Source organism: Eretmochelys imbricata, chromosome 21, assembly GCF_965152235.1.
Source record: "Eretmochelys imbricata isolate rEreImb1 chromosome 21, rEreImb1.hap1, whole genome shotgun sequence".
Lineage (NCBI taxonomy): Eukaryota > Metazoa > Chordata > Testudines > Cheloniidae > Eretmochelys > Eretmochelys imbricata.
Genome location: NC_135592.1, coordinates 150,884 through 177,268, shown reverse-complemented (window position 1 = coordinate 177,268; position 26,385 = coordinate 150,884).

Sequence of the window (26,385 nt, the reverse complement as noted above, 5' to 3'; positions counted from 1 at the left end):
CCTGGGGAGGTTGGAGCCCTGCATTTGGCTGTTAATGGGCTAGGAGCATCACCCTGCTCCCCAAGATTGAATGTGAAGAAGGAAAACCTGCCTGCAACTAGGGACACTCTGTCATTCCTGGTCTGTCCTTCCAAGTCACTGGTGTGAGCCACTGGACAAAATATCGAGTACAGCCAAAGAAAACCATCTTCTGTTCCTTCAGAGGACCTGAGCATCCTGGCCAGGCATGGGATGGGATAGGGGTAGGGAGAGACCTGCAGGACTGTTGTCCCTTACCAGGGCTGATCACTTCAAGCGCTGGCTAGGCTGGTGGGGACTAGGGAAGCGGGCTCCAGGAAGCAGAAACCAGGTGACCCGACTGCCCATGTCTGTCCTCCACACCCCAGTGCTGGCCTGCGTTCTCTTTTCAGTTCCTAATGGCGTTGGGCAGATGAGAGAATGGCCAACCTGGAGGAGAGACCAGGTGAAGGAGCAGCCACTCTGAGACCATTCAGCAGAATGGAAACCAGACGGTGAGCTGTGGAGTAGGTGCAAATAGAAATTTACTTAAGGTAAGTATTGAAAGAGCACTGCAAACGCTCTTGTCTATGGAGAGAAATGTGTTATGTTAGCATAGGGTGGGTCCATGAGAAAAAAGTCCTTGAATCTAACTGGGCATATGAAGGTTGGTGGAGTCCCGGTTTCCCACTAAGGGAGTTGTCAGGGCCCCGGGAAGGGAAAGTATTAGTTTTTCCTGAATTATGGTTATCTTCCAGGAAGGTAAATTGCCTGTAACCAAGAGGCTCAGGCCTCAACTCTCTTCCTTCCACATCACTGGGTGTGAATAACTGGTCACTGCACTCTGCTCCTTGTCTGTACTGACTAGCTTCCTTCGGAAGATGTGAGCATTCTGGTTAGGTACAGACCTCTTTGGGATAAAGGCAAGGGGAAGGGACAGTAGTCTGCTGTGCAGTGTGGTTGCTTTGGGTGCAAGAGCAGCCAGGTGCCTCTTCAGTTAGCCATTACTGTCTCGAGGAGTGTAGGAAAAATCCCTCTGGAATAGCAAGAGCCAGAGATAAATACCATTGCTGTCTCTGCCACTAAGTTTTTCTTGGGTTGTGTTTTCTGCAAGGGAACACTTGTGGAGGATTAGTTCAGCTCCGTCCTGAGGTGGAGAGCAAAACTAGCCTGGCCTCAAGACAGATGCCAGGCAAGACCAGCGGGGAGCAAAGCAGCTGTTCTTGTCACTAAGATAAGTGTTTGTCTCCTAATGGCTGTGGTGACAGCCCTGATGACTTTAGAGAGTACTTCCCTTTGGCTGGGGCTAATTTCCAATAAAAGGTTCCCAACTAGCTCTGGGGGCAGGTGGAGGATTTCTCCATCTTGAGAGCTGCTGATCTTCCTTGGCAAATTCTAATGTGTATTTCTAGTGCAGCTCCCCACTGGGCCCTGATACCTCATGGGAGGAGTTGTCTTCTCTTGCCTGTGTTTCTAGATTGTGGTGACCTGGGCACTGCTTGGTGCAGCTGGATGTGTGTTCCGTGATTGATCAGTAGGGTGTTTTTTGGTTTTTTTGGTAACTTTTTTGCTTTTGCAATGACCCTTGTCAGGCCTAAAAATTTGTTCCCTAGAGTTACCCAGGCTTCTCCCATCCCATCCCTGTTGCAGCAGCCTAGTCCCCAGTAGGAAAAATTAGCTTAATGAATACTTGACTTTAAGTGAATTTTGTGTGTAGAACCTCTAGAGTTACGAACACCAGAGTTACATACCGACACGTCAAACACACACCTCATTTGGAACAGGAAATATGTAATCATCAGCAGCAGAGATTATTTAAAAAAAAAAGCAAATAGAGTACAGTAGTGTATTAAACGTAAATGATTTTAAAAAAAGGGAAAGCTTTAAAAAAAGATTTGAAAAGGTAAGGAAACTGTTTCTGTGCTTGTTTTCGTTTAAACTAAGATGGTTAAAAGCAGCATTTTTTTTCTGCATAGTAAAGTTTTAAAGTTGTATTCAATCTATGTTCAGTCGAAAGAACAGCCATAACATTTTGTTCAGAGTTATTCCTGGGGTATTTGTAACGCTGCGGTTCTACTGTAATTGCTGGGGATGGGTCTATGCCTGCAAATGTTCAAAGGATATGCATCTAATGTTATGCACATGCATAAGTGTCTGCAGGATATGGGCCAGTCCCTCCATGGACTCAGTTACATAAAGGACAGACCTTTGCTTCAGAGTTAGACTTTCTCTTCAAGCTCATTTTTAAAAACTCCAGTTTATAAAGACTGCAGTATAAACAAGTTTTCCTGTGAAATGTTACTAAATTAGTGTTTGATGCTTTTAAGAGTAGCAAGAGCAGTAGCCTTGAAAGTGTGCGGAGTGACATTCACTGCCCCAATGCGCGGTCATTATATAACGTCAGTCAGGCTACATGAGCTGCTCCGGAGGGTTTTTCATGCAGAAATTGAACGGAAAGAAGATATAATCCTCCGCATTTTACAGATGGGGAAACAAACACATCACAGTTGCAGGCTTTCTCCAGGGAGTAACGATGTAGTTGTCTTGGTGTTCAAAAAACTCAAAACCAAAAAAAGTTTGCATTGGTGGACTATAGAGTCTAGCCACTCCTTATTCACTTCCTCCATGCTATTCATGATTGTATAGACCTCTCTCATATCACCCTTAGTCATCTCTTTTCTAAATTGAACAGTGCCAGTATTTTTAATCTCTCCTCTTATGGAAGTTTTTTCATACCCATAATCATTGCTGTTGCCCTTCTCTGCACCTTTTCCAATTCTAATACATCTGTTTTGAGACAGGGCGACCAAAACTGCCCGCAGTAATCAGTGTGTGGGTGTACCATGGATTCATATAGTCGCATTATGATATTTTCTGTCTTGTTTACTTTACTAATGGTTCCTAACCTTCTGTTAGATGACTGTGCAGTGGCAGTCCAAAAAGTACATGAGGGCCTTCCGTTACATACCACAGTTAGTAGTTATGCAATTTTGTATACGAGTTCCTTCAGAACTCTTGGGTGAATACCCTCACATCCTGGTGACTTATTACTATTTAATCAATTTGTTCCAAAACATCCTCTATTGACACCTCAGTCTGGGATAGTTGTTCAGATTTGTCACCTAGCAGGAATGGCTCAGATGAGGGAATCACATCCTCTGCAGTGAAGACCAATGCAAATAATTCAATTAGCTTCTCTGCAATGGCCTTGTCTTCCTGGAGTGCTCCTTTAGCACCTTGATCATCCAGTAGCCCTGCTGATTGTTTGTCAGGCTTCCTGCTTCTGATGTACTTAAAATAATTTTGTGGTTAGTTTTTCTGTCTTTTGCAAGTTGCTTTTCAAATTCTTTTTTGGCCTAGCCAACTCTACTTTTGTATAGTCAGCTCTATAAGAGATCTATATATTATCACAGAGAGGGACTCTCCCACTATGCCCCATCGTAGCAGTTCTTGCTCACAACCTATCAACTTTTGGAAGGAGACTTAACTATCTTGAAAAAGTTGACAGCGAAGAGTTACAAAGGGACCTCAGAAAACTGGGTGACTGGGCAACAAAATGACAGATAAAGTTCAGTGTTGATTAGCTGTTCCCATGCAAGAAAAAAATCTTGGAGTCATAGTGGATAGTTCCTTGCAAACAGCTGTTCAATGTGCAGCAGCACAGAAAAGCCAACAGAATGTTAGGAACTATTAGGAAAGGGAAAAATAATAAAACAGAAAATACCATAAGGCCACTATGTAAATCTTTGATATGCCCACACCTTGAATACTGCATACAGTTCTAGTTACCCCATCTCACAAAAGATATATTAGCATTGGAAAAGGTGCAGAGAAGGGTGTCAACCAGAGCAATTGGAACCACTTCCATAGGAGGAAAGATTAAAAAGACTGGGACTGGTCAGCTTTGAAAAGAGACGATTAAGGGGGATTATGACAGAGGTCCATGAAATCAGCAATGGTGGGGAGAAAGTGAATAAGGAAGTGTTCTTTACCCCTCTTGTAACATAAGTACCAGGGGGCCACCCAATGAAATTAATAGGCAGCAGGTTTAAATGAAGCTAAAGGAAGTACTTCTTCACACAACACAGTCAACCTGTGGAGCTCATTGCCAGGGGATGTTGTGAAGGCCAAAAGTATAACTGGGTTCAAAAAGGATTAGGTAAGTTCCTGGAGAATAGGTCTATCAATGGCTCTCAGATAAGATGGTCAGAGATGCAACCTCATGCTTCGGAGTGTCCCTAAACCTTCAACTGCCAGAAGCGTCTGGCACTGGCCACTATGATAGACAGGAATACTGGACTAGACGGACCATTGGTATGACCCAGTATGGGTGTGTTTGTTGTCTAATCCCCCTGAAACTCCCCCTTACCGCCCAGGTGTAGGTGTCTGCATCCTTCCCCAAAACCCCTCCCAGACACTGAACCCCCAAATGCTTGTACACCTGGTGCCTGCCCCTACTCCTCATGGCGACCCAAGGCAGAGAAAGCGGACATCATGTGGAGAGCCTTCAACAGAACCAACTACTGGCTAATGACCCCGCAGGCTCCCATGCTCAGTTGCATGCACCCTCTTCCCCTGCGTCCCCTCAGTGTCCCGTGGGGCTGAGCAGGATCTATCTGCTTATGGGCATGGTCTCTGCCGTACTGGGAAGGATGTGTACTGCCTGCCAGGCTCAGTGGGCCGCTCCTCCCACCCCCCATCTTTGTAGAGAGTTTGGGCTTAGAAGAAGTGCTGCTGGGACTAGTGCTGCCCAGACCTATATTATCACCCCCAGCTCCATTACTGCAGCACCCAAAAGCCTCGCTCATGGTCCAAGTCTCATTGTGCTGAGCATTGCATGGACAATCAGAGACAAAGGGATGCATATGGAGATGAGTGTGTAAGGAATGTGGATGGAGGGATGTATATAGCATACAGGGGTTGGACTGAAGGGTTGGACAGAGGGCTGAAGGGATGGATGGTGATGTCACAGGCTGCTAGTTTGGTGGATTCAGCTCATGGCTGCTGGTTCTGTCACCTCTGGGCCCCTGTTTCCTGCAACATCCACCCAGCAGAACCTGGCCTTGCAGTGCTTCACGTGTGCTACATTCAGTGCTCAACCTGCTGCTCAGGGATGTACAAGCATGCGGTTTCCCAGCTGCTGAACCGCCTGCTCCAAAGCCTGCTGCAGGTCTCACCTTCCTTGGGCAGCAAGACCCTGGGCAGGGTGGTCCCTCAAACCTCCTTACATCATGTACACAGAGCAGCCTACAAAGCACAGAGACACCCTGGTGTCTTAAGACTGGGAAATGTGCCACCATCTTCTCTGTAGCACCATGGCACTGTTACACCATAGTGACTACCTGCAGGGCACAAAACTGTCTCAATGGGGTGGGCAAAGCTGGGACGGGGCTGTAGCATCACAAACTGCTCAATGTCCCAATTTCCTACTACTAGGAGTTACTGACATCTAGATTTTTGGGAGGGGAAGGCGGGGGCTGTCCTGCCACATTTGCTACACCACAATTTCCCATCGCTGGATCCAGGGGTGGGAGTTGTTGGAGTTTTGACTTCCATGAAATCTTTATTTTAAATTGGGACACTCATAAAATGAGATTTTTCTGCCTGCCACGGACACTGCACCCGTGGAAGGGGACAGTGCAGGGAACAGGCCTATGGCTGACAGACCCTCGGGCTGGGCACAGTCATCGTGGGCCCCTCTCCCCAGGAAGACCCGCGCTCCTGGACTCACCATGGCTGCATGTGGGGGAGGTCATGATGCCTTCGACTCCAGACACCTTCAAAGCCTCTAGGGGGCTCATTGAGATAGCAGCGCCCAGGTCTCCAACTACGAGGACTCAACTCCCTCGAGGCACGGCACTGTATGGGGCAAGCTGACCGTGTTCGGCCTGTCTGCCCCCCCAACCAGGATCTCCGCGCCGCTCGGAGTCCTGGCATCACACCTGTGCCCTGCGCTAGTCCGACTCGTGGCATTGGTCTCGCAGCCCCGACCCTCGGAGCCACTCCCACTCGAAGTGTTCGTCGGCAGATAAGTCATGGTCCCACTCTGTGACCTCGCGGCGCTCTCAGCACGGGCCTCAGCCTGCACCTTCCAGGCGTCGCCCGACGGACCGGCACCACTCTACATAACGGCACTGCACCCCATCCTGACACCGCTCTACCTCGCGGCACTGCTCCCCAACGCAGCGCTATTTCCGCTCATGGCACCGCTTCCACTCCTGGCACATGCTTCGACACTGTCCTCAATTGCAGCACTGCTCTACATCGAGGCACCAGTCCTTATCCCAGCGCCGCTCCACGTTGCAGCACCGCTCTACTTCACGGCACCACAGTCTCTCCCCACAGCGACACCATCCTGCACCGCGGTACAGATAAACGTCGAGACCCCGCTACCGTTCACAGCACCCATCCCATCTGTCGGAGGACGATGCCTCCCTTGTGCAGTCCCGCACTGCCCCCCCCCCCCCCGGGCCGTTCCTCTTGATCGCCCTCAATCAGGCAGGGCATCGGGGGTGTCTGAGGCACCCAGATCAAGGCTGTGGAGCCTAAGGCAGGACGTATCAGCACCCCGGTGGCAATTCTGGACCCCTTGGGCATACCATCAGGCCCAGGGTGCCCCTCCTGGCGTTCCTCCGCCTTCCCATTCAGGATCTCGCCTCCCAGAGGCAACTGTCAGCCCCAGGACCCACCACAAAACCTGGACCCAGCCCCACATCCGCCTGTGGAGGCTACACCAAGTGCTCATGAGGACCGGGTCCCTGAGGATCAAGAGGCAGCCACAGAACCGATCCGTTACACCACAGGTGCAAGGCCTCTGCCACCTCCCCCTGCAAGGGCCCACACACAGAAATCCGCTCCCTTTAAATGGCCTCTCACTGCTCTCAGAGGGCTCTGACTAACCAAGCACATAATACATAATTTCAGGGAACCAGACAAGTCCCATCAGCTCTAGATTGCATCCACTAGACTAGAGACAGCAACAACAATAAGTCACTTCCTTCCACCCCCCTCCACCTGTAAGTCTATAGCTAACATGACCCATCTAGGCACAGAGCTATTGACACTCAAGTCTGCATCCCCACAGCTTTCTACACCTGCCTATATCCAATGAAGGGAGATAGTAGAAGGGTCTTTGGCTGATAATTGTCTGAGAGTGTCCCCCTCCTCCCCATGACTAAATGTGAAGGAGGGTGACCTGTGTGCAAGTAGAGATGCTCTGTAGTTTCTGGTCTGTCCTTCCATGTCATTTGGTGTGAGTCACTGAAGAACACATTGTTCGCCAGTTCAGTACTCAGTCATTCCTTTCTTCAGAGAACCAGAGCATCCTGGCAGGCATGGGTGTCATCGGCAGAGGGTGTGGAGAGACCTGGGTGGCTATAGTTCCTTATGAGAGATGAGCATTTTAGGCCCTGGGTAGGCTGGAGAGGTATAGAGAAGGGGGTCCAGTGAGCAGAGCCAGGTGATGTGTGTGTCTGTCTGTCTAAGGCAAGCACTGGTGAATGGAAGACTAACTTACAAGTGTGTTCTCTCTCTCTCTTTTCAGTTCCTATTGATTTTGGGTAGATGAGAGAATGACCAACCTGTGGCTGAGACCATCCAGGGAGATGGAAACCAGACAGTGATCTACGGAGGAAGAGCAAATAAAAATCTGCTTAAGTTAAGTATTGAGGGAGAGCTCCAAAAACTCTTGTCAGCATGGGGTGGGTCCCTGAGAAAAGGCCTTTGCATCTCTCTGGGACATGATATGCTTGGGGGAGCCCTTTGTGCCCTCTCAAGGAGTTGTCCAGTGCTATGAAGTCTTCCTGAAGTACGGTAACTTTATGGAGAGCAACATCCCTGTAATCAGAGATACTCAGTCCTCAACTCTGTTCCTTCTACATCACTGGGTGAGCTTCCCTGGTCACACCCTACCAACTCTGGCTTGCTTCAGAGGACGTGAGTGGGGGAGCCCCGAGAGTAGCCCTTGGCATGTGTTTCTGACCAGCAGGGTGCACCACCCAGGGCAGGTGGAGGGTCCAGGGCTCAGCACAGCATCCTGGACTGACGTGCTCTGGCCTGGGCTTCTGGGCTCTGCTCCCTGAGGGCTGTGCTGGCCCCACAGCCAGGTCCTGGGCAGCTCTTATGGGCTGTGAGCAGTCAAAGGGCAGGAGGGAGCTGAGGAGCAGCTGCAGTCCCAGGTCCAAAGCAGCAGGAGGACAAGATGGGGAAGCTCTGCAGCTGTCTGCACCATGACATCAGCTAATGCAGCAGCCGCCTCACCTGCCCAACTCTAGTTTCTGGCCTCTGACATAGCCATGGGCCAGGGCCTTGGAGGGGGCAGGGCCGGATCTAGATTTTTTGCCACCCCAAGCAAAAAATTTGCTGCTCCAAGAGTGCAACTGCCCAAGCAAAAAAAAGGGGGGGGAGGGGGTGCCACCCACAGTGCCACCCCTGGAATTGTGCCGCCCCAAGCTAGAGCCAGTCCTGGAGTGGGGGCTGGCACTTCACTGTGGAGGAGCAAGGGGTGGAGCCATAGGGAGGGGCAGAGTCTCATGGCAAGTGGGGTTGCAGCTGCCACAATTTTCTGTCTATTCCCCCCCACCCTCCCCAACCACCACCGGAAGAGGCTGGCGCTGCTGGGGATGTTACTGTTCTTCTCTGACAAACATTCTGTGCATTATCCTGACTGGCCACTGGGTGTCACTGCTACTCCATGGAAGAGACACTCCATGGATTACCTCTGACTGGCCTCTGGTGTCATTGCTGCTCCAAGGCAGATGCACTCTGTGCATTATCCTCACTGGTCACCCACCGGGTGTGTCTGCTGCTCCAGGGCAGATTCATTCTATGATTTACCCTGACTGACCACCAACTGTCATAGCTGATCCTGGGGAAACAGTCTGGTCATTATCCTGACTGGCCACTGGGTGTCACTGCCGCTCCAGGGGACACCGGTGCATTACCCTGACTGGCCTCTAAGATAAATGTGTGGTAAAGGCTGAGTACAGACTCCGGCTTCCCTCTAGCTGCAGCTTAGTTTCCAATAAAAGGTTTTCTGCTCATTCTGAGTGCATGGGGAGAATTTCTCCATCTTCATAGAATATTAGGGTTGGAAGAGACCTCAGGAGGTCATCCAGTCCAATCCCCTGCTCAAAGCAGGACCAACCCCAACTAAATCATCCCAACCAAGGCTTTGTCAAGCCGGGCCTTAAAAACCTCTAAGGATGGAGATTCTACCACCTCCCTAGGTAACCCATGCCAGTGTTTCACCACCCTCCTAGTGAAAAAGCTTTTTCTAATATCCAACCTAAACCTCCCTGTCACAAATATAAAGGGAAGGGTAAACACCTTTAAAATCCCTCCTGGCCAGAGGAAAAACCCTTTCACCTGTAAAGGGTTAAGAAGCTAAGATAACCTCGCTGGCACCTGACCAAAATGATGAATGAGGAGACAAGATAATTTCAAAAGCTGGAGGGAGGGAAAAACAAAGTCTCTCTCTCTCTCTGTGATGCTTTTGCCAGGAACAGAACAAGAATGAAGTCTTAGAACTCAGTAAGTAATCTAGCCAGAGATGCGTTAGATTTTGTTTTCTTTAAATGGCTGAGAAAATAAGCTGTGCTGAATGGAATGTAGATTCCTGTCTTTGTCTTTTTGTAATTTAAGGTTTATACTAGAGGGATTCTCTATGTTTTAAATCTGATTACCCTGTAAGGTATTTACCATCCTGATTTTACAGAGGTGATTCCTTTTACTTCTATTAAAATTCTTCTTTTAAGAACCTGATTGTTTTTTTCATTGTTCTTGAGATCCAAGGATTTGGGTCTGTGTTCACCTATGCAAATTGGTGAGGATTTTTATCAAGCCTTCCCCAGGAAAGGGGGTGTAGTGCTTGGGGGGATATTTGGGGGGGTGGGGGGGAATGTCTCCAAGTGGGCACTTCCCCTGTTCTTTGTGTTACACTTTGGTGGTGGCAGCTTTTAACCTAAGCTGGTAAGAATAAGCTTAGGGCGTCTTTCGTGCAGGTCCCCACTTCTGTACCCTAGAGTTCAGAGTGGGGAAGGAACCTTGACACCTCCGAAGACACCATTGCAGAGATCCTGTGGGACACAGCCCAAATCGACTCCTTCCTGCTCACCCCCTAGCAAAAGATCAACACCCTCAATACCTTCCTAATCACCCGCATCTCCTTTGGCCTCAGGGGACTGGCCATAACCAAGGTGCCCCTGAACAAAGCCGACAGCACCATCAGGTAACTGGTGAGGAAATGGCTCTACCTTCCCCAGAGGGCCATGTGACGGAGCAGGAAGGATTGACCTGGGGATGTTGCAGGGGAGTTTTACTGGGACTGTCTACATTGGGGATGGGATAGCAGGGGGTGGCTTCACTTGAGGGATAATACAGGAGCCTGTAACCTGAGCCAGGAGGGGGTTGGGGCCAGGTGACACCTTTGCCCAGGAAACTGGACAAAGGCTGGAAGAGGAGCCGGGAGGAGGCTGGGTGAGACTGCTGGAGGGGGTTTCAGTTTGGAGCAGTCTGGGGAAATGGAGGGAGCCTCAAGGCTGGGGTCTAAGCTCCCTTCCCCCCAGAGGGACCTGACTGAGGGGGGCCTGTTTGTACCTATAAGCTTTGTTTGGAACTGTGTTCCTGCCATCTAATAAACCTTCCGTTTTACTGATTGGCTGAGAGTCACGGGGAACTGCAGGAAGAGGGGGGTGCAGAGCCCTGACTCCCCAACACTCCGTGACAGGCCAGCACCAACATCATCTACATTTCCCACATGAAGGGCGGCACCAATGTACCTTGGATGGGCAACCTTCTGCCTCCTGACGTGCCCGAACCCGACAGTGAGGAGCATTGTGGAGGAAGCCATACAGGACGTGGTCAGGAAACGCATCATCAGGGCCCCCTATGAGCAGGATGTTGCCACTTACCTCAGCGGCTCCCTGGAGGCTGAGTTCAGGAGGGCGGGGGGGACCTGTCCTCTCTCTGGCCCCACGCCCGCAATGCCTCAAGATGCCTAGAAAAGAGGATCGGCTGCCACTGGAAGTGGTGCGAGGAGCACTGGGAGCTGGGAATATTGGTGCCTCTCCTAAAAACCCTGGACCACACCATTGTCACCCCGACCGCCAGAATGGTGCTGGAAAAGACCCTGAAAGATGCCGTCCACTGCCACTATGCCGAAAACCTCAAGTGGAAGCTGGACCAGGGCAAGGTGTTGGAGGTTTCCAGCAAGTGGGACATCAGCAACCACTTCCTCCCCGGGGGCAGCTTCACCAGGTTCGCTGACTGGCTCTTCGTCCACTGGGCCTGACTCAACTGCGTTCCCCTCAACGGAACCATCCGCCACGGCAACCGGGACAAGCACTGCAGGAAGTGCGGCTACACCAACGAGACCCTGTCCCACATTTTGTGTGGATACAAATACTGCTCCAGAGCCTGGTGGCACCACCACACCGCCATCGAGAACTGGCTGGTGAAAGCCATCCCGCCACCCCTGGGAAGATCACTGTCAACTCCACCATCCCTGGAACGGGCAGCCGACTGCGACCCGACATCGTTGTGACCGACGCAGAAAAGAAGAAGGTCCTCATGGTAGACATCACGGTGCCATTTGAAAACAGGTCACCGGCCTTCCACGAGGCCTGAGCAAAGAAGGCGCTGAAGTACACCCCACTGGCCGACAGTCTGAGAGCCCGGGGCTATGAGGTCCAGATCCAAGCCCTGATTGTGGGAGCCCTGGGCACATGGGACCCCCACAACAAGCCAGTACTGAGAGCATGCGGAGTCGGTTGACGCTACTTCTGGCTCATGAGATGGCTCATGGTGTCCGACACAATCAGGTGGTCCCGAGACATTTACACGGAATATCACAGGACACCGCCAGTACCAGGTCGAGTAACCAAGACCACTGACTAGGGAAATAACCACTTCCTTCCGTGATGAACCGAGGGACACACCCCACGCATGTACTTATTCTCTACACCACTACTGACTTGGACTCTTAATACATTCCATGCGTGGCGCACCTGAGCCTACTAATCCATTAACGTTTTAAAAACTCCTGCACCCCAGTCTGGATCTATGCTGGTTATGTGATATGTATGTACCTCGTGAACCTTGTAACCGATACTTGCAATCCCCTATAACCCAAACCTGACACCAGATGTACAGTATCTTCCCTCTGAACTTGTGTAAATTTGATTTTAAACATTAACTTTAATAAAATTTTTATATCTTGACTTTAGCAAAGCTTTTGATACGATCTCCCACAGTATTCTTGCCAGCAAGTTAAAGTATGGATTAGATGAATGGATTATAAGGTGGATAGAAAGCAGGCTCAATGGGTGGTGATCAACGGCTCGATGCGTAGTTGGCAGCTGGTATCAAGTGGAGTGCCCCAGGTGTCGGTTTTGTTCAACATCTTTATCAATGATCTGGATGATGGGATTAAATGCACCCTCAGCAAGTTCGCAGATGACGCTAAGCTGGGGGAGAGGTAGATATGCTGAAGGGTAGGGATAGGGTTCAGAGTGACCTAAACAAATTGGAGGATTGGGCCAAAAGAAATCTGATGAGGTTCAACAAGGACAAGTGCAGAGTCCTGTACTTAGGAAGGAAGAATCCTGTGCACCACTACAGGCTGGGGACAGACTGACTAAGCAGCAGTCCTGCGGAAAAGGACCTGAGGATTGCTAGTGGACGAGAACCTGGATATGAGTCAGCAGCGAAGAAGACCAACAGCACATTGGGCTGTATTAGTAGGAGTACTGCCAGCAGATAGAGGGAAGTGATTATTCCCCTCTATTCGGCACTGGTGAGGTCACACCTGGAGTACTGCATCCAGTTTTGGTCCCCCCACTACAGAAGGGATGTGGACAAATTGGAGAGAGTCCAGCGGAGAGCTGGGGCACATAACTTATGGAGGAAAGGCTGAGGGAACGGAGGTTATTTAGTCTGAAGAAGAGAAGAATGAGGGGGGATTTGATGGCAGCCTTCAACTACCTTAAGGGGGGTTCCAAAGAGGATGGAGCTAGGCTGTTCTCAGTGGTGGCAGATGACAGAACAAGAAGCAGTTGTCTCAAGTTGCATTGGGGAAGTGTCAAGGTTCCTTCCTCACTCTCAACTCTAGGGTACAGATGTGGGGACCTGCATGAAAAACCCCCTAAGCTTATTTTTACCAGCTTAGGTTAAAACTTCTCCAAGGTGCAAACTGTTTTACCTTTTGCCCTTGGACTTTATCGCTGCCGCCACCACCAAGCATCTAACAGATACATAACAGGGAAAGAGCCCGCTTGGAAACGTCTTTCCCCCCAAAATCCTCCCCAAACCCTACACTCCCTTTCCTGGGGAAGGCTTGATAAAAATCCTCACCAATTTGCATAGGTGAACACAGACCCACATCCTTGGATCTCAAGAACAATGAAAAAAACAATCAGGTTCTTAAAAGAAGAATTTTAATAGAAGAAAAAGTAAAAAGAATCACCTCTGTAAAATCAGGATGGTAAATACCTTACAGGGTAATCAGATTCAAAACATAGAGAATCCCTCTAGACAAAACCTTAAGTTAACAAAAGAGACAAAAACAGGAATATACATTCCATTCAGCACAACTTATTTTATCAGCCATTTAAACAAAACAGAATCTAACGCATATCTAACTAGATCACTTACTAATTTTTTACAGGAGTTCTGACCTGCATTCCTGCTCTGGTCTCGGCAAAAGCATCACACAGACAGAGAGAACCTTTGTTTCTCCCCCCCCAGCTTTGAAAGTATCTTATCTCCTCATTGGTCATTTTGGTCAGGTGCCAGCGAGGTTATCTTAGCTCCTTAACCCTTTACAGGTGAAAGGGTTTTTCCTCTGGCCAGGAGGGATTTAATGGGCCTTCCCTTTATATTTATGATGGGGGGTCTGTCGGACATGGAGTCCTGTGGGTGTGCCCAGGTGTTGGTATACCTCTCCCTCTTCAGGGGAGGCCATGGGCTCGCCCTGGATCAGGAACCGTGACGCCCAGACGGGAGCCCTGGCACTGCCATTGACGTGGGGAGAGGCACGCTTTTTGGGGTTGAAGTAGAGGCCCATCCTCTCAGCATCTCGGCTGGCAATGTCGAGCATCCGCTGGAGGCTTTCCGAGCTGTCGGCAACCAGGGCCAGATCATCCACGTAGGCCAGGATGCTGATTCTCTTGCTGTGCAGGTCGAAGCTGGTCGGGCTGCTGGAGATGGCTCGGATGAGTAATTCCATGGCCAGGTTGAAGATGATGGGGCTGAGGGGACAGCCCTGTTTCACGCCGCAGCAGATGGGAATGGCATCCGTCTCTCCCTCCATGGCGCGGATGGTGGTGGTGCAGTCCTTGTAGAGGTCCCGGAGGATCTGGATTAAGGACTCTGGCATCCCGAACTCTCCCAGGGCGGCGAAGATGTGATGGTGGGGTATGGACCCGAAAGCATTGGTCAGGTCAAGCCATGCTATGGTGCGCTGCCTCCTGGCTGCCTGGGTGGCCGTCTGAAGAAGGAAGTTGTGCTCGTAGCATCCCTCACAGGACATGAAGCCCTTCTGTAGCTGAGCTGACTGCACACTGACCAGTCCGTGATCCTTGCTGCGAGGCAGCTAGCATACAGCTTGTAGATATTGGAGCAGAGGGAGATGAGCCTCCAGTTGCCAGGGTCATCTCGTTCACCTTTTTTGTGGATGGGCACGGGTCATGGATATTCTCCAGGAGCAGGGAGTGCAGCGGAACTGCTTGCATTTGTTAAAGATGGCGGCAAGCACCAAGCAGCCAGGGTCTTGCTTCTTCAGCAGGTGGTAGCGGATGCCATCTTTTCCAGGGGTGGTGTTTTTGGTCCTCGTCAGCCTCACCAGCACCTCCTGCAGGGAAAAATCTCACTCCAGGTCCTCCGTGAGGTTGATCTGTGGTAGCAGGAGAAGGCACTCTAGGCGTCGCACGTCGGTCTGGGCCTCGCAATCAAACACGTCCTTGAAGTAGGAGTAGAGCCTCTCGGACTGGATGGCTCAGCAGGAGGACGTCCCGTTGAGGATCTCCCTCATGGCTTTTGGGCGGTTCGTCCTGTGTAGTTTCTGAATACAAGATGCGGCCGCCAGATGATGCGGCGGAGATGCGGTCAGTCTGTCCATCAGGGTGTCGAAGTTCTCAAAGTTGTCAGCCTTTGCCAGCTCTTCCGTCCAGGTGGATTGCCACGGCGTGGCGACCCTCGCTCGTGGCCGTCGCTCCTCCTCCTGCATTGTCTTCGCAGGTTCAGGTGCTGCGGGGACGGTCTGTGGCATTGTTGTCTCTCAGTCTGGAGAGCGGTGCTCAAGTGGATTTTGAGGCAGGGCTGCTGGTGCAGTGGGAGGGCAGCTGTCAGTGTCTCCGAGACAGTGCTGGATCTTCTGGGAGGGAGTGGGGTTCTGGAAGCACCGGTGTTGGACTTTGGGGGGATGCGGTCGTGTCTGGAAGCGCTGGGAACGGTTCTGGTTCTCCTGCGGGCAGTATCCTGCTGGGGGGTCCTCGGTGGGGCATGGGATTTTTGGCGGTCAGGGTCTCACTGGCCAACCCTGTTCGAGGTGTTCGGTCTCCCAGGGGCGGGATCTGGTCATGGGATCTGGGGGCTATGGGAGGCTCCTTCATTGGCTGGATCTCACCGGGCCGGTCTGGGGTGGGGGGTGCTAGTTGCTCCTACAGCAGGGTGATGTGAGGTTACCTGTGGGGGAGCGCTGCCCTGTCTCGTATTCGTGTTGTGCCAGATGGTTTCTATGAGGTCACTGAGGCGTCTGGTGAAGTTGCTGACTTGTGAGATGGCGGTGATCCCCCTCATGGCAGGGTCCAGTGTGGGGATTCTAAAGGCGGAGCTGGTTCTTTTGGTGGCGTCATCTTGTTGGTCAGTCCTCCAGGCGGGAGTGGTGCTTCCATCGGTTTGCGGTTGTTCTCCTCCCCCTTGTGTGCTGTGGCTTCTCGGAATGCTGGCTTGGGTGCTGAAGCCGGCGCATCGGTGGGGGTCAGGGTTGGAACCCGCAGGGTGTTAGTGGGATTGACCGTCGCCATTGTGAGGGATCGCTTGCATGTGGTTTGGTGATACTTAACATTTCTTTTGAGTCTCGAAGGGTAGGTCGCAGCAGCTACATTGGAAGGCGATCCGTTTGTTGTGGGCCTTCTGAACGTGTTTGCTGAGGTCCCTGAGGGTCTGGACTCCACGGAAGGGGAAGCAGAAGGGGCAGAGGAGGAGGCCTGTAGGGATTGGGTACTGGAGATAGATGCAGTCATCTTCCCCTGCCTCACTCTCTGTGGGGCAGACCTCTGTTGTGCCTGCAGACTCGCCAGGTGGTTCCTCTCGGTCTGGCAGAGAAGCTTTCGGAGGTATAGTTGCTCCTGGAGGTGGGGGCTGGACTTGCTGGCCACGATACCTTTTTGCCTCGTAAGACAGTGTGCAGCATTGAGATCTTGGGCTGCGGAGTGTGTATATAATTCAAGATTTATTACATCCACCGCTTTCCCCATATCCACAGAGCCAGTTATCTCATCACAGAAGGCAATCAAATTGGTCAGGCATGCCTTGCCCTTGGTGAATCCATGTAGACTGTTCCTGATTACCTTCCTCTCCTCCAAGTGCTTCAAAATGGATTCCTTCAGGACCTGCTCCATGATTTTGCCAGGGATTGAAGTGAGGCTGACCTGGCTGTAGTTCCATGGGTTCTCTTCCTTCCCTTTGTTAAATATGGGCATTATATTTGCCTTTTTCCAATCGTCCGGGACCTCCCCTGATTGCCATGAATTTTCAAATATAATGGCCAGTGGCTCTGCAATCACATCAGCCAACTCCCTGAGCACCCTTGGATGCATTAGATCTGGACACACGAACTTGTGCACATCCAACTTTTCTAAATAGTCCTTAACCTGTTCTTTCACCACTGAGGTCTGTTCACCTCCTCCCTGTACTGTGTTGCCCAGCGCAGCAGTCTGGGAGCTGACCTTGTCTGTGAAGACAGGCAAAAAAAGCATTGAGTACTTCAGCGTATTCCACATCATCTGTCACTATGTTGACTCCCCCATTCTGTAACGGTCCCACATTTTCCCTGACCACCACCTTGTTGCTAACATATCTGTAGAAATGCTTCTTGTTAGTCTTCACATCCCTTGCTATCTTGGAAGTTTCTGATCTCTCAGGGCAGGGAGAAGCATGTCCTCCTGAGCAGAGGCCTGGAACCAGGAAGGTGACTACAGGTGTTCTTCCTTCATTATTTCTAAGGTGTTGGCCAACATCCTCTCTCCTTGCCTGTTGGTCTATAGCCTCCCTTCATAAAAATGTTCACCTGCATGTGTCCAGTGGTCATTTGAGAGATTGATGTCTACAGCTCTCTGTGCAGATCTACTAGTGGGAGAATGCGGAGTTAAAGCTGCTGCTTATGTGTGCTTCTAGTGCAGTGTGCCTTGATGCAGCAGGGAAATTGTAGTCTTCCCTTTCCTTTGTTTCCAGAATGTGGTGACTGCTGTGCTACCTGGAACAACTGGAGGTGTGATCAGTGACTAAAAATACTTAAAAACATCATATTGACAAATATGCAAAGACCCCATTGGGTGTTGAAAATATATTCCCCCAGAATGCCCCTCTTCCCATGTTTCTTCCACTATCCCATCCCTATTGCAGTACATTGGTTTCCAATACAGTTGGAAAAATTACCCTAATAAATTATTTAAATTTAATTCTGTGTATTGGTTAATTGGTGGGAGTGGTCCTGTGGGTGCACTCACGAATACGGGTAACGTACATGCATATCCTTTAAGTGTTTTCAGGATCAGGCCCAACCCCTTTCTGGACTCAGTTGCAGAAAGGACAGTTTTGTGCCAGAGTCAGACTTTACATATTGGAGCTTTTTGAAAATTACTTGAATATGGCTGTAACCTTGAGGGTATGAGTAGTGACATACACTACCCCAGTGGGCATCATTATATGTTGGCAGAATGAGGCCACGTTAGCTATTCTGAAGGGTTTTTCAGGCTGAGATTTAAAGGGAGGAGGATGACAGCCTTAACCTTCTACAGATGGAGAAACAAGCAGGGGTGAGGCTGAACAGTCACCCTATGGAGCAATACAGAAAATCAGAAAGTTTTAACGACATATAACTGGGTTCTTTATTATCTCAGTCATGCTTATTACACTGGCAGCCTTACTGTAAGCATTAAGGATGTAATTCTGATGTTTGGTTGATAGTTTGGGGGGGGGGGGCGTTAACAAAAACAACTTGTTGTGGTGGACTGTGCATTCTAGCAACTCTATTCCAACACATCATTTTATAACAGTGCCATTTAATCTTTGTAATAATCAAGAGGGGGATCTGTAGTATCACAGCAGTTTTTCTTATCACAAATGACTAAACATGTAGGAAGAGGGGCAGGTTATTCCCCTCCCCCTTCACTCTGCACGGCATGTACCTTGCTGGAGGGGAGACATCCCAGGATCTCTGCAGGTGCCCTTTTGCCCCCATCTCTGTACTGAGATGTCACAGTAGGGGCAAGGCACTATGCAGGTGATTGGATCAAGGAGGAAAAGGTGTATAGTAGTACAGTATAAGATGTGTAGGATGTCCTGGCCTATACATTGTATTGTACTTTGGAGGTCGCATGAGAGATGGAGGATCTTGTCCTTTCTTCCACCAGGGAGTGAGCAGCCAGAAACTTCTAGCTCCCAGGGAGTGGTGGGAAGCACAAGCTGCCATGAGAAGTGCCCTCCGTATGTATGAGTCACAGATGGAGCATCCCCAGGGCCGGAGCAACCACTAGGCGGTCACCTAGGGTGCCAAGTGGTTGGGGGCGGCCAAAAGCACGCTCCGGAGAGGCAGTGGAGCGGAGGTGAGCTGAGGCAGGGGGGCGTGGGGAGGGCCGCCTGCAGCAAGTAACGGGGGGGTGGGGCGCGCAGGGTGGCACACTCTGCTTCTCTGCCTCCCAGGCTTGCAGCGCCAAACAGCTGATTGGCGCCGCAAGCCTGGGAGGCAGGAGAAGCGGAGCTGCGAGGCAGAGCCGAGGTGAACTGGGTGGGGAGCTGCTGCATGGTGGGGAGCTGCTGCATGGTGGGGAGCTGCTGCATGGTGGGGAGTTGCCGCGTGCGGCTCCCTGGGCTGAGGGGAAGGGAGGAGGTGGTGGGGAGTTGCTGCACGGCTCCCCTGCCCCAGGGGAGGGAGGGGGAGTGGCGGCTGGGAGCTAGCGGGGGGGGGCCTCAGGGCAGGGGGCGGAGCTGCCACAGGGCTCCCGGGTGGAGGGGCGGGCGCAAGGTGGAAGTTTTGCCGAGCGTGCAAAACATACTTGCACCGGCCCTGAGCATCCCTGAGCTGTGTTGCCGCTGGGGTGACCCCTTCCAGGACTGGGGACAGTAGGTTACAGTGGAGTACCCTTACCCACCCCCTCATCAACTCTGCTTCTCCTTCCTGGCCTACATGCCTCAGTTTCCACCTCTTAAACCACTTCACTTCATCTCCTGCTCCCCTAACTCAGGCACTCACACCCTCCCCCAATCACCTAGATAAAGCCCCCTAATCCCTCTCATTCCCTTCCCCCAGGGCACCTGCCCCCGAATCCTCCTTATCCAAAAATCCTCTCATCTCCCCGATCCCCAGCATCCCTCCTGCTCCTGCCCATTCCCATATCCCCTGAGCGGGTCCTAAAGCAACCTGTCTCCACTTCAACCCAGATGGGCCTAGCCACAACCCAACATCCTGAAACTGCCAGGAGCCCCAATCCCTCTGCTTATCTCCCATCTGCCCCCCAATTGACCGTCAGCCTAAATCCTCCTCTGGACGCCCCCCTCCGTAAGCCAGCAATCCTCGGCGTCCATCCACAGCCCCCACTATTGCCATGTGCCCAGCTAAGGCTCGCTGGGGGTGGGAAGGAGGTGGAGGGAAGAAATGAAGCAGTGCCTTGTGGGAGATGGAATGTGCCCCGGCCTACATCTCCCATCAGCCACCACAGAGCCTTCGGCACCAATGGGAGAGGCAGTGTCCGGTGCTGAGTGCCTTGTGTTGGGCAGGAGGCGCTTATGGTATTACAGCTTCTGTTTGCAGGGCGGAGCCAGAAATGGAAGTAGCGGGAAGAGGAAGTGATATCAGCGGTCTGGAAACCAACCGCGGTCCACTAGGGGACTCGGCTTCGTTCTGCGCAAGTCGCTTCCATCAAGTGTGAGGTACCCTGGGAGTTGTTGTTTTCAAAGTGCTGCCTCCTGGGTATGTTGGGTACCGGCACGTCTCAGCCAGTGCCCCCAGCCCGCCACAACCGTCCCCAGCCCGCACCCCACACCCCCGCAACCTTCCCCAGCCTGCGACCCTGTCCCCCGCCACGTCCTAGTCCGTCGCAACCTGGAATGGGAGAGGGAGGCAGGGATGAGGGCAAGATTAAACGCACCGATAGAGCTCTATGTAGTGATGGTTCTTGCTTCACTTTATTAGTTTGCAGAGGAATCGTCCAGGAGCCTTAGCTGGACGAGAATATGGCAGAAGTGGACCTGAGCAGCCTGGACATCCTTCTAAGAAGACATGAACAGTCCTTATGTTTCTGCCTTCTGCATAACTGGCTGTGAGTAGGAGGTCAGTGCTTTCAGTTCCTCATCTGTACTTGCTGTAGTACTCTTCACAGGCTGTGTGCTTCCTTGTTGGGTACAAGGCTCTGAAATTAAGGCTGAGGAAGTGACAAGAGTCTCCTGAACAAAGTGACCTTTTTGGGTGCCGTTACTGTGAGTGCCTTCTAGTTGCAGTTGTAAAGTAGTAAAGGGAGATGGGTTGAGGGCGGAACCGTGGGATACGGGAGATGTGAAATGAAGAGACGATGTGACATTGCAGATGGGGATGCAAATATTTTTTGCTTTCCCCCCACTCTGCTGGGTTTTATACCAAGGAAAAAGAAGTCACGCATCAGAGTCTACTAACCTCATGCGATGGAAAGCGAGCGAGAGCGATGAGATCCTGACCATTGTTGATGCCAAGCAAAAGCCACCAAACTGGGAGCGAAACAGTTGCTACTGTCAGTGAGATAAGTGTCTGTTTTAGTGATTGCTCTGCTCACGGCCCACCTTGCTCTTGGTAGGGAAGCCCCATAAGGTAGGGCTGGGTTTCTAAGAAAAGGTTCCCGACTAGCTGTGGTTACGAGGGAGACAAGATCCCCAATTTTAGGGGCTTATAATTTCTCTGGCCAGGAGAAGTGTGTCCTATACAGCAGAAGGTTGCATCTAGGAGGATGACTCCAGGTGTTGATTTGCTTGTCTTCCTCCCATGTTTTTCTCTGTCTCTCTCTCTCTCTCTTCTCTAGTGTGTTGGCCAACTTTCTCGCTCTCTCTCTCTCCTCTCCTGTCTTTGTGCCGTCTCCCTTCATAGGACACGGGTAGCTTCCCACAGGTGAGGTCTCGAGAGCCAGGGAGAAGTAGGAGGGGACGAAAATCATGCAGGGCAGTGGGTGCGAGAGTGGAGCAGTGACTGTCTGTGTTAACTCAGTCTCTGTTCATCAAGTGGGGCTGATGCAGATGGGATGGAAGAGGGAGGCAGGGCTGAGAGCAAGATTTCAAGGACCAATAGAGCTTTGTTGAGTGATGGCTCATGCTTAGTTTTTGCAGCTGCTCTCACAGAGGAATTGTCCAGGAGCGCTAGCCGGAGGAGAAATGGCAGCGGTGTACCTAAGCAGCTTGGCCATCCTTCTAAGGAAACATGAACTGTCGTCAGCTTTCTGCCTCCCGCTTAACTGGCTGTGAATAAGCGGTCAGTGCTTTGAATTCCTCGTTGGTACTTGCTGTAGTATTCTTCACGGGCCATGTACTTTCCTGTTTGGTACAGGGCTTTGTGGCATTAAGGCTGGAGAAGGGACCAGAGTTGTGCTGTGCAGAGTGACTAGTTCGGTTGCCGTTGCAAGGGGCTGCTTTTTGGTAGTAATGCTAAAGGTGTAATGAGAGGACGGTTGAGGGCGGAGCCCCGCTGTGTGGGAGAGACAAAAAGAAGAGCCAATGTGATGTTGCCGATTGAGATGCTAACTTATTTGTTTTTTCCCCTTGTGTTGGGTTTAGTACAAAGGGAAAAGAAGTCACGCGTCAGAGTCTACTGCCCTCATGCGATGGAAAGCGAGCGAGAGCGACCAGACACTGAGCATTGTTGATGCCAGCAAAAGCCGTCCATTTGGGAACAGAACAGCTGCCACTGTCAGTGAAATAAGTGTCTGTTTTGGTGATTGGTCTGCTTGCGGCCCACCTTGCTTCTGGTAGCGACATCCCGTTAGCTGGGGTGGCTTTGTAAGAAAATGTTCCTGACTAGCCGTAGTTACGAGGGAGACAAGGTCCCCGTTTTCAGGGGCTGCTCATTTCTCTGGCCAGGAGCAGTGTATTCTCTGCACCAGAAGGTTAGATCGAGGAGGGTGACTCCAGGTGGTGAGTTGCTTGCTTTCCTCCCATGTTTTTTTTTCTCTCTGTCTCTCTTCTCTAGTCTGGCCAACTCTCTCTCTCCTCTCCTCGTGCTGTCTCCCTTTGTCAAGGTTCCTTCCCCACTCTTAACTCTAGGGTACAGATGTGGGGACCTGCATGAAAACCTCCTAAGCTTACTTTTACCAGCTTAGGTTAAAACTTCCCCAAGGTACGAACTATTTTACCTTTGGCCCTTGGACTTTTGCTGCCACCACCAAACGTCTAACCGGTATTATTATTATTAGGAAAGAGTTCCTTTTGGAAACATCTTCCCCCCCAAAGTCCTCCCAAACGTTACCCCCCACCTTTCTGGGGAAGGTTTGATTAAAAATCCTCACCAATTTGCATAGGTGACCGCAGACCCAAACCCTTGGATCTTAAGAACAATGAAAAAGCATTCAGTTTCTTAAAAAAAGAATTTTAATAGAAGAAAACGTAAAAAGAATCATCTCTGTAAAATCAGGATGGTAAATACCTTACAGGGTAATTAGATTCAAAACATAGAGAATCCCTCTAGGCAAAACCTTAAGTTACAAAAAGACACAAAAACAGGAATATCCATTCCCTCCAGCACAGCTTATTTTCTCAGCCATTTAAAGAAATCAGAATCTAACGCATCTCTGGCTAGATTACTTACTAAGTTCTAAGACTCCATTCCTGTTCTGTCCCCAGCAAAAGCGTCACATAGACAGAGAGAGAGAGAGAGGCTTTGTTTCTCCCTCCCCCCAGCTTTTGAATGTATCTTGTCTCCTCGTTGGTCATTTTGGTCAGGCGCCAGCGAGGTTATCCTAGCTTCTTAACCCTTTACAGGTGAAAGGGTTTTTCCTCTGGCCAGGAGGGATTTTAAAGGTGTTTACCCTTCCCTTTATATTTATGACACCCTTTGTAAGACAGGGGCAGGCATGCTAAGTGTTCATCCCCACAGGCTATGTCTCGGGAGCCACGGAGAAGCAGGACGGTACAAAAACCATGCAGGGCAGTGGGCAGCAGAGTGGAGCGGTGACTCTCTGTGTTACCTCGGTCTCTGTTCATTGAGTGGGGCCGATGTAGATGGCATGGAAGAGGGAGGCCTGGATGAGGGCAAGATTTCCAGCGCCAAGAGAGCTCTGTATAATGATAGCTCATGCTTGGCTTTTGCAGCTACTCTCACAGAGGAATTGTCCAGGAGCCCTAGCTGGAGGAGAAAGTGGCAGAGGTGTACCTGAGCAGCTTGGACATCCTTATAAGCAGACATGAAGAGTCCTCCGCTTTCTACCTCCTGCTTAACTGGCTGCGAGTAAGCGGTAAGTGCTTTGAATTCCTCATCTGTACTCTCTTTAGTATTCTTCACAGTATGTGTGCTTCCTTGTTGGGCACAGGGCTCTGTGAGATTACAGCTGGGGAGGGGCCATAGTCTGTTGTCCAGAATGATTATTTCGGGTGCAGGTGCAAGGGGTGCTTTTTAGTTGGAGTATTAAAGGCATAATGGGGAGGAGGGTTCAGGACGGAGCGCCGCCGTGTCAGAGACGCAAAAAGAGGAGCCTATGAGACGTTCCTGACTGAGATGGTAACTTATTTGTTTTTCCTTCTTGTGCTGGGTTTAGAAATCAAACGTCAGAATTTACTCCCCTATTTGGATGGAAAGCGAGTGAGAGCGGTGAGCCTGCAAGCATTGTTGATGCAAGGCAGGAGCCGTCCAGTTGGCAGTGAGCAGTCACTACTGTCATTGAGAAGTGTCTGGTTTGGTGAGGTCTCTGCTCACAGCCCGCCTGGCTCCAGGTAGGCATGCTCCATTAGCTGGGGCTGGGTTTGTAAGAAATGGTTCCTGACCAGCTGTGGTTACGAGAGAGACAAGGGCCCCATTTTCAGAGACTGCTCATTTCTCTGGCCAGGAGCAGTGTGTCCTCTGCAGCAGAAGGTTGCATCAAGGAGGATGACTCCAGGTGGTGAGTTGCTTGCCTTCCTCCTATGTTTTTCTCTCTGTCTCTTTCTCTTCCCTAGTGTGTTGGCCAACTTTCTCTCTCCTGTTTTTGTGCCATCTCCCTTCATAGGACATGGGTAGGTGTGCGTTCCCACAAGTGAGGTCTCGGGAGCCATGGCGAAGTAGGAGTGGATGGCAATGATGCAGGGCAGCGGGTGCGAGCGTGGAGCAGTGACTGTCTGTGTTAACTCGATCTCTGTTCATCGAGTGGGGCCAATGCGTGGATGAGGGCAAGATTTCCAGCACCGCTTTGTTTAATGATAGCTCATGCTTGGCTTTTGCAGCTACTCTCGCAGAGGAATTGTCCAGGAGCCCGAGCCGGAGGAGAAATGGCCGAGGTGTACCTGAGCAGCTTGGACATCCTTCTAAGCAGACATGAAGAGACCTCAGCTTTCTTCCTCCTGCTTAATTGGCTCTGAGTAAGCGGTCAGTGCTTTGAATTCCTCATCTGTACTCGCTGTAGTATTCTTCACAGGCCGTGTGCTTCCTCGTTGGGTATGGGGCTCTGTGGTATTAAGGCTTGGGAGGGGCCATAGTCTGCTGTGCAGAGTGACTATGTCGGGTGCCAAAACAAGGGGTGGTTTTTGGCTATAATGCAAAAAGTGTAATGGAAGAGGGTTGAGGGCGGAGCACCGCCATGTCGGAGAGGCGAAAAGAGGAGCCTACAAGATGTTTCCGACTGAGATGGTAACTTACTTGTTTTTTTTTCCCCTTGTGCTGGGTTTAGTACCAAGGAAAAAGAAGTTAAGCATCAGAGTCTACTGCTCTCATGCGATGGAAAGTGAGTGAGAGCAGCGAGCCTGTGATCATTGTTGATGCCAGGCAAGAGCTGTCTGTCTGGGAGCCGAGCAGCCGCCACTGTCAGTGAGGTAAATGCATGGTTTGGTGAGGTATCTGCTCAAGCCCCACCTGAGTCCAGGTAGGGAAGCCTCGTAAGGTAGGGCTGGGTTTGTAAAAAAGGGTTCCTGACTAGCTGTGGTCACGAGGGAGAAAAGGTACTCCTTTTCAGAGGCTGCTCATTTCTCTGGTCAGGACCGGTGTTGCATCCGCAGCAGAAGATTGCATCTAGGAGGATGACTCCAGGTGGTGAGTTGCTTTTTTTTTTTTTTCTCTCTCTGTTTCCTCCAGTATGTTGGCCAACACACACTCTCCCCCTCCCCCTTTCCTTGCGCTGTCTCCCTTCACAGGACATGGGCAGGCACTCGAGGTGTGCATCCCCACAGGCTATGTCTCGGGAGGCATGGAGGAGTAGGAGGGGACAAAAACCATGCAGGGCAGTGCGTGTGAGAGTGGAGCGGTGACTGTCAATGTTAACTCGGTCTCTGTTCGTTGAGTGGGGCCAGTGTATTTACTCCCCTCATCGGATGGAAAGCGAGTGACAGCAGTGAGCCCATGAGCATTGTTGATGCAAGCCAGGAGCTGTCCAGTTGTCAGTGGAGCAGTCGCTACTGTCAGTGAGATAAGTGTCTGGTTTGGTGAAGGCTTTGCTCATGGCCCGCCTGGCTCCAGGTAGGGGTGCCCCGTTAGCTGGGGCTCGGTTTGTAAGAAATGGTTCCAGAGTTGCATGCCTTCCTCCCATGTTTTTCTCTCTTCTCTAGTCCCTGTTGCTCCATGAGGGAAATACTTAGTGACACTGGGTGCCCGCTCAGGTTAATGCAGAAAGTAGTTCCCTTATGGAGAGCAAGGACACAGGGTGGTCACTCAGGGTAATGCACAGTTGCTCCATGAAGGAAATGCTTTGTGCGTTACCACGAGTTACCACCCAGTGTTACTCTTGTGCTATGTGGAAAATGCTTTGTGCATTGCCCCAAGTGGCCACCCAGTGTCACTGTTCCTCATTCAGGGAAATACTGGGTGGCCATTTGGTGTAATGCACAAAGCGTCACTGTTGCTCTATGAGGAAAATACTTCGTGCATTACTCAGAGTGGCCACCCATTGTTACTGTCCCTTGACGAGGAAACTTTTGTGCATTTTGTGCATTGTGCATGACGAGGTTTGTGCATTATCTGGATTGTCCACTCAGTTT